Here is an 8,924-nt window from a genome sequence, read left to right on the forward strand (position 1 = left end):
ACCATGGCTTCCCAAAGTACTGGGATTACAGGCATGAGCCACTGCACCTGGTCTTAGAATTGAACTTAAAAAAAAGAAAAAAAAAATGAAGTCAGGCATAGTGGCTCATGCCTGTAATCCCAGCACTTTGGGAGACAAGGCAGGAGGATCACTATCAGGAGCTCCAGACCAGCCTGGCCAACATGGAGAAGCCCCATCTTTACTAAAAATACAAAAATTGGCCGGGCGCGGTGGCTCAAGCCTGTAATCCCAGCACTTTGGGAGGCCGAGGCGGGTGGATCACGAGGTCGAGAGATCGAGACCATCCTGGTCAACGTGGTGAAACTCCGTCTCTACTAAAAATACAAAACACTAGCTGGGCGTGGTGGCGCATGCCTGTAATCCCAGCTACTCAGGAGGCTGAGGCAGGAGAATTGCCTGAGCCCAGGAGGCGGAGGTTGCGGTGAGCCGAGATCACGCCATTGCACTCCAGCCTGGGTAACAAGAGCAAAACTCCGTCTCAAAAAAAAAAAAAAAAAACCCAAAAATTAGCCAGGTGTGGTGGCAAGCACTTGTAGCCCCAGCTACTCAGGAGGCAGAGGCAGGAGAATCAAGTGAACTTGGGAGGCGGAGGTTGCAGTGAACCAAGATTGCACCACTGTACTCCAGCCTGGACAACAGTGACTCAGAAAAAAAAAAAAAAAAAAAAAGAATGAGACCCCCCCGCCTCTCTCTCTCTCTCTCTTTTTTTTTTTTTTAGAGATGAGGTTTCACCTTGTTGGTCAGGGTGGTTTTGAACTCCTAACCTCAGGTGATCCACCCACCTCGGCCTCCCAAAGTGTTGGGATTACAGGCGTGAGCCATGGTGAGAGTCTCACTGCACCCAGTGAGACTCTCTTTTTGTGAGTGCAAGGTGGCTTTCACCTTTCACCTGTATCACAAAGTGGAGGTTCAGAACATGAACAGACTCTGTAGCCAGGGCACCAGACTCTGCCACTTGCTGGTTGTGTGACCTTGGGCAAGTTACATAACCTCTCTGTGCATCATTTCCTAATCTGTAAAATGAGGATAACAGCCAGGCACGGTGGCTCATGCCTGTAATCCCAGCATTTTCGAGGCTGAGGCAGGCGGATCACATGGTCAGGAGTTCGAGACCAGCCTGGCCAACATGGTGAAGCTCTATCTCTACTAAAAATACAAAAATTAGCCCGGTGTGGTGGCGCCTGCCTATTGTGCCAGCTACTCCAGAGGCTGAGGAGGAAGAATCACTTGAACTCAGGAGGCAGAGGTTGCAGTGAGCTGAGATTGTACCACTGCACTCCTGTCTGGGTGACAGGGCAAGACTTTGTCTCAAAAACAACAACGACCAAAAACAAACAAACAAAACCAAATGATTTTTCTAATGATAAAGTCTTTTAGAAAGTCGAGATATTTACTTCCGTAAGGAACCTGGGTATGGCATTAGTCACATAAGCAGATTACTATGAACTTGCTCTGTTGTCTGCTAATCGACAGAATCTGGAGACATGCCACTAAATCTGAGTCACTGTAAACATGTGAGTGCATACCTACAGGAGGGGTGGTTCCTTGTACGAAAAACAGCCTCAGTAAATCACTGAAACTCTGCTGGCAAACATTTTCAATGCAAGTAATGCACCTCTATTTCACTCCGGTGCTTACAGTCCTTTCTGAAAAAATTGCAGACAAACGACCAAGACACCATTTTGGACCAAAAGCAAGCTGGTATCTTCCAGTAACAATACTGTAACTTGAACGCAGTCTTTAATAATGAGAAATTAGTGGAAGGGAGCATCCATTCCCTTAGAAATCAGTTAATACTGCCATTAATAAAAGGTAGGGCAACAGGGCGCGGTGGCTCACACCTGTAATCCCAGCACTTTGGGAGGCCGAGGCAGGAAGATCATTTGAGGTCAAGAGCTCGAGACCAGCCTGGCCAACATGGCGAAACCCCGTTTCTACTAAAAGTACAAAAATGGAGAGATTCCCGCGGCAGCGCCACTCAGGTATCAGGTGACGCTAGGTGAATGGACCGTCACGTGACACGGAAGTGGCTCTGAACAGGAAGAGGACGAAAAGAAGAACCATCCGCCACGCGGCCACGCGGAGAGGAACCGGACGCACAGCCACCGTGCTCAGCAAAGGTCAGTATCAGCACAGCCAACCTACCCTGCGCAGCCTCCTGGGAATCTGGTATACCCCCAAACCTTGCATCTTCCTCAGGTTCCACCCTGTACTGATAATCCACCTGCCTACTCATCTGAGCTTTGTCCACCCAGGGGCTGCCGCCGTCCCCAACATGTCGGACGCATTTGCTGGAGCCTCTCTGTATCTTTCCATGGCCCAGCCTGTGGCTACTGGGCCTTTAGGCTCCACAATCCCTATGACTTACTATCCAGTCGGTCCCATCTATCCACCTGGCTCCTCAGTGCTGGTGGAAGAAGGGTACGATGCAGGTGCCAGCTTTGGAACTGGGGCTGCTGTTGGCGGCATTCCTCCTCCACCTCCTGCATGCTCTCCCAATGCTGCTCAGCTTGCAGTCATGTAGGGAGCCAACGTCCTCATAATTTAGTGGAACGGGATCTTCTTCATGGGTGGTTCAGATGGTGGCTACACCATCTGGTGAGGAACCAAGGCCAGCTTTGTGCCGGGAAAGCCATCACATACCTTCCACATTCCTCAAAATGTTGTAACTGCTTTAGTAATACTAACATGAACTTGCATGAACTAACATGCTGCTGGGGTGTCTTTCTGGTGCCCAAACTTTCAGGCACTTTTCAAATTTAAAGACTATTTTGAAGATTTGAAAAAAAAAATACAAAAATTAGCTAGGCATGGTGGTGGGCGATTGTAATCCCAACTACTTGAGAGTCTGAGGCACGAGAATCGCTTAAACCTGGGAGGCAGAAGTTGCAATGAGCTGAGATGGCGCCATTGCACTCTAGTCTGGGCAACAAGAGCGAAACCTCATCTCAAAGAAAAGAATTAGGGGAAACTTTTTTTTTTCCTTTTTTTTGAGAACAGAGTCTTATTCTGTTGCCCAGGCTGGAGTACAATGGCGTCATTTCAGCTCACTGCAACCGCCACCTCCTGGGTTTAAGCGATTCTCGTGCCTCAGTCTCCTGAGTAGCTGGGATTACAGGCGCGCGCCATCACGTCTGGCTAGATGGGGTTTCACCATGTTGATCAGGTTGGTCTCAAATTCCTGACTTTGTGATCAGCCCTCCTCAGCCTCCCAAAGTGCTGAGATTACAGGTGTGAGCCACCGCGCCGGGCCTAGGGGAACCCTTTTTGAGACCTTTGCCGGGAACCAAAAATTCGCGTTTATTTTAAACCTTTGGTCTACTCTTGAGGTATCTGATTTCTGCTTTTTTCTTTTTCTTTTTCTTTTTTTTTTTTTTTTGAGACGGAGTCTCGCTCTGTCACCGAGGCTGGAGGGCAATGGCACGATCTCGGCTCACTGCAACCTCCACCTCCCGGATTCAAGCGATTCTCCTGCCTCAGCCTCCCGAGTAGCTGAAATTACAGGCGCACGCTGCCACGCCTGGCTAATTTTTTTTTTTTTTTTTTTTTTTTTTTTTTTTTTTAGTAGAGACATGGTTTTGCCATCTTGGGCAGGCTTGTCTGGAACTCCTGACCTCAGGTGATCTGCCCGCCCCGGCCTCCCAAAGTGCTGGGATTACAGGCGAAGCACTGTTCCTGGCCTGGATTTCTGCTTTTAATATCCCATTGTAGAGATTGAAGGAGAAAATATCTCTGTAGACATTTTTTTTTTTTTTTTTGAGACAGTTTTGCTCTTGTTACTCAGGCTGGAGTGCAATGGCGCGATCTCGGCTCACCGCAACCTCCGCCTCCTGGGTTCAAGCAATTCTCCTGCCTCAGCCTCCTGAGTAGCTGGGATTGCAGGCACGTGCCACCATGCCCAGCTAATTTTTTGTACTTTTTTTTTTTTTTTTTTTTTTGAGACGGAGTTTCGCTCTTGTTACCCAGGCTGGAGTGCAATGGCGCGATCTCGGCTCACCGCAACCTCCGCCTCCTGGGTTCAGGCAATTCTCCTGCCTCAGCCTCCTGAGTAGCTGGGATTACAGGCATGCGCCACCATGCCCAGCTAATTTTTTGTATTTTTAGTAGAGACGGGGTTTCGCCATGTTGACCAGGATGGTCTCGATCTCTCGACCTTGTGATCCGCCCACCTCGGCCTCCCAAAGTGCTGGGATTACAGGCTTGAGCCACCGTGCCCGGCAACATTATTAATTTTGTAATACTGATATAATTTCTTGTGTTTTTCCATATCATCTACTGACTAATAGCTCAGAATTAAAAAACAAAACAAAACACCCCGTTTATTTTCCCAATCTGTAACGCTTCTGGTGACAGAAGAACCTGCTGGTTAAGGACTTAGGTTTTGAGCTTGGTGGATGTGGGATTGAATTGTGGATAAGATCTCAGTTTGTATAGAGGCATGTATATAGGCCTCATTTAAACATATTTTTAGAGGACTGTAGAAGTAAATGTGTTTATATGCATAGAATTTAGTATCCACGGCTGAGCACGGTTGGCTCATGCCTGTAATCTCAGCACTTTGGGAGGCTGAGGCATGTGGATCACTTGATGTCAGGTGTTCCAGAGCAGGGTGGCCAACATGGTGAAACCCCATCTCTACTAAAAATACAAAAATTAGCCAGTCATGGTGGTGTTTGACTGTAATCCCAGCTATTTGGGAGGCTGAGGCAGGAGAATCACTTGAACCCTGGAGGCATAGGTTGCAGTGAGCTGAGATTGCACCACTGCATTCCAGCCTGCGCAACAGAGTGAGACTCCGTTTCAAAAAAAAAAAAAAAGCCGGGCGCGGTGGCTCAAGCCTGTAATCCCAGCACTTTGGGAGGCCGAGGCGGGTGGATCACGAGGTCAAGAGATCGAGACCATCCCGGTCAACATAGTGAAACCCCGTCTTTACTAAAAATACAAAAAATTAGCTGGGCATGGTGGCGCGTGCCTGTAATCCCAGCTACTCAGGAGGCTGAGGCAGGAGAATTGCTTGAACCCAGGAGGCGGAGGTTGCGGTGAGCCGAGATTGCGCCATTGCACTCCAGCCTGGGTAACAAGAGCGAAACTCCATCTCAAAAAAAAAAAAAAAAAAAAAAAAAAGAATTTAGTACTCATGCTGGCTCAGATGTTGATGGCTACTGTTATGAATCTGGCTCTATGGGGAACAGTTGCTTCATCACTCTTTAAAGACAAGACACTCCTAAATTATCTACCATGCCATTTTATTTAGAAAGCCTCAACATGATTGATATATTTTTATTTTATTTTATTTTTTTGAGACAGAGTTTTACTCTTGTTGTTCAGGCTGGAGTGCAATGGTACAATTTCAGCTCACTGCAACCTCTGCCTCCTGGGTTCAAGCGATTCTCTTGTCTCAGCCTCCTGAGTAGCTGAGATTACAGGTGCCTGCCACCAAGCCCGGCTATTTTTTGTATTTTAATAGAGACAGGATTTCACCATGTTGGGGAGGCTGGTTTCAAACTCCTGACCTCAGGTGATCCACCCACCTCGGCTTCCCAAAGTGCTAGGATTACAGGCATGAGCCACCTCACCTGGCTGATAAATGTGGGATTAAATATTCACACTCACTTCAAGTGTTCATATCTGCAATTGAAACTAAAACTTGATAACAAGGCATGAATACTGTATTAGTCTGTTTTTATGCTGCTGATAAAGACAAAGACATACTTGAGACTAGGCAATTTACAAAAGAAAGAGGTTTAATTGGACTTACAGTTCCACATGGCTGGGGCGGCTCCACAATCATGGAGGAACATGAGGAGGGGCAAGTCACATATTACATGGATGGCAGCAGGCAAAGAGAGCTTGTGCAGGGAGACTCCCAATTTTAAAACTATCAGATCTCGTGAGACTTATTCATTATCACGAGAACAGCACAGGAAAGACTCATCTCCATGATTCAATTACTTCCCACTTGGTTCTTCCCAGGACACATGGGGATTGTGAGATTTACAATTCAAGATGAGATTTGGGTGGAGACACAGCCAAACTATATCAAACACCATGTAATTTGAGTCTGGGAGAAATCTTAAGGCCTTAAACATAGAGAGACTTCATAAAAGCAGAGGCTAGCTCCATCTGTGCTGTTTATTCCTTCAGAATATTATACCTACTTGTATTCCCAATGCCTGACTTGGGGCTCTCCCACAGTCTGTGCTCAATGAATATTGGTAAGAAAAAAACGGTTCATTGAGGAGATTTTTGCAGTAATTCAGGTGATCGATGACATTTGACCTTTGTGAATGAATCTCAGTTGGGTGGATTCTCTACCTATAGGTACAAGAGGAAGAGGATGAGAAATATTTCCTGTTCTCTCAATAGCTTTTAAAATAATAACATATCGTGGCTCAAGCCTGTAATCCCAGCACTTTGGGAGGCCGAGGAGGGTGGATCACAAGGTCGAGAGATCGAGACCATCCTGGTCAACATGGTGAAACCCCGTCTCTACTAAAAATACAAAAAAAATAGCTGGGCATGGTGGTGCGTGCCTGTAATCCCAGCTACTCAGGAGGCTGAGGCAGGAGAATCGCCTGAACCCAGGAGGCAGAGGTTGTGGTGAGCCGAGATCGCGCCATTGCACTCCAGCCTGGGTAACAAGAGCGAAACTCCGTCTCAAAAAAAAAAAAAAAATAATAATAATAACATATCATAAAAAGCCTCCTCATTCCACTATTCAACATATTAAAAGTCTAAGACTGGGCCAGGTGCAGTGGTTAACTCCTCTAATCCCAGCGCTTTGGGAGGTCAAGGCAGGTGAATCTCTTGAGCTCAGGAGTAGGAGACCAGCCTGGGCAATAAAGTGAGACATCCCCATCCCCTGCATTTGTCAGTAATCCCAGTTATTCAGGAGGCTGAGGTGGGAGAATCACTTGAGCTTGGGAGGTGAAGGTTGCTGTGAGATTGAGATTGTGCCACTGCACTCCAGCCTGGGCAACACTGTCTCAAAATAATAATAATAATAAAAAATGGCATAGGTCCATAGACCTTTAGAATTGGAAGAAGCCTACTAGGCCAACCCCTTCATTTGAACTGAGTTTTTTTTTTTTGAGACGGAGTTTTGCTCTTGTTACCCAGGCTGGAGTGCAATGGCGCAATCTCGGCTCACCGCAGCCTCCGCCTCCTGGGTTCAGGCAATTCTCCTGCCTCAGCCTCCTGAGTAGCTGGGATTACAGGCACGCACCACCATGCTCAACTAATTTTTTGTATTTTTAGTAGAGACTGGGTTTCACCATGTTGACCGGGATGGTCTCGATCTCTTGACCTCGTGATCCACCCGCCTCGGCCTCCCAAAGTGCTGGGATTACAGGCTTGAGCCACCGCGCCCGGCCTTTTTTTTTTTTTTTTTAGACAGAGTCTCCTCTGTTGCCCAGGCTGGGGTGCAGTGGCGCGATCTCAACTTACTGCAACCGCCGCCTGCCAGGTTCTAGCAATTCTCCTGCCTCAGCCTCCTGAGTAACTGGGATTACAGGCACGTGCCAGCACGCCCCGCTAATTTTTATATGTTTTTTAGTAGAGTCGGGGTTTCACCATGTTGGCCAGACTGGTCTCGAACTCCTGACCTTGTGATCCGCCCGTCTTGGCCTCCCAAAGTGCTAGGATTACAGGTGTGAGCCACCGCGCCTGACCTGAACTGAGTCTTGATTAGTGTTAGCCGGTGGCCATTTGTGGAAGGTCGCACAGTAGTCAGGACTGGAAGTCTGGTCTTTGAAACCTATCAGTCCATGGTCATTTGATCTGCCTGTTTGTAAAACAGTGTCGTTACTTAAGTATACTTTTTTTTTTGGGACGGAGTTTCGCTCTCGTTACCCAGGCTGGAGTGCAATGGCGCGATCTCGGCTCACCGCAACCTCTGCCTCCTGGGTTCAGGCAATTCTCCTGCCTCAGCCTCCTGAGTAGCTGGGATTACAGGCACGTGCCACCATGCCCAGCTAATTTTTTGTATTTTTAGTAGAGACGGGGTTTCACTATGTTGACCAGGATGGTCTCGATCTCTCGACCTCGTGATCCACCCGCCTCGGCCTCCCAAAGTGCTGGGATTACAGGCTTGAGCCACCGCGCCTGGCCATGTATACTTTTTAATGGAAAAACTGGGTGTAAGCAAGAGTATCAAAGTGGTGTTCTGATGCCTGCATTCAACTTTGGCAGCGTGCACTTGAGAGGCACGGGTACTCAGGAGGCTGCCCTGCCCACCTGTCTGCAGTTCATATGGCGCCCACCTTAGAGTAACGCCGGTAATGCTGACCTTGCTCCATTGTTTGTATTCGTTTATTGAGCTAGCAGGGAAACGGCTTGGTAAAGCAGTCTCAGCTGCTAGAGAAGGAGAGGCAAGACTCCGCCGGCGCCCACCATCAGAGCATGACAAGCAGGACCGGAGGTTGGGAAAAAATACAGGGACAGAATGAATGTGTGCGTAGCAGGGGGAGAGGGGTACTGGGGAGAGGGCGAGAGGCTGTGACCAGATTATCTGAGGTTTCAGAACTTCTGTATCAAGACCAAGGAACCAAATGAAAACCCAACTCCTCCAGGAAGCCCTGGAAAGTTCGAAGGACATAGTTGAGGGAGCGAGTCCCGCAGCTCCTCGCGCCCTCGTCTCCCCCACGCTTCCCCCAGGATAGGGGCCGCCCCAACCCGGGTGCGCTGAGCCTGGCAGCGCCCCGAGCCCCTTCTCTCTTTGCCTCCTCGGCCCGAAGGGAAACACAGGCTCGAGCAGCGTTCGGGGCTCACCCATCAGCCGCGGAGGCAAAGGGGGAGGAGAGAGGAGGCGGGAGGCGGGAGGAGGAGTTTCTGGGCGGCCGAGAGCCCCCGGTGGGGCTGGCTGAGAAGCGCCCTTCCCCCCGCGCGCTGATTGCTGTGGCGTC

The 8,924-nt window shown here is 48.7% G+C and overlaps 1 pseudogene; it reads left to right on the plus strand.

Moving 5' to 3' along the window:
* The first annotated feature begins 2,040 nt into the window (after positions 1-2,040).
* On the plus strand, positions 2,041-3,502 carry LOC101028729 (DAZ-associated protein 2-like; annotated as a pseudogene).
* The last annotated feature ends 5,422 nt before the right edge of the window (positions 3,503-8,924 follow it).

Source organism: Saimiri boliviensis, chromosome 11, assembly GCF_048565385.1.
Source record: "Saimiri boliviensis isolate mSaiBol1 chromosome 11, mSaiBol1.pri, whole genome shotgun sequence".
Lineage (NCBI taxonomy): Eukaryota > Metazoa > Chordata > Mammalia > Primates > Cebidae > Saimiri > Saimiri boliviensis.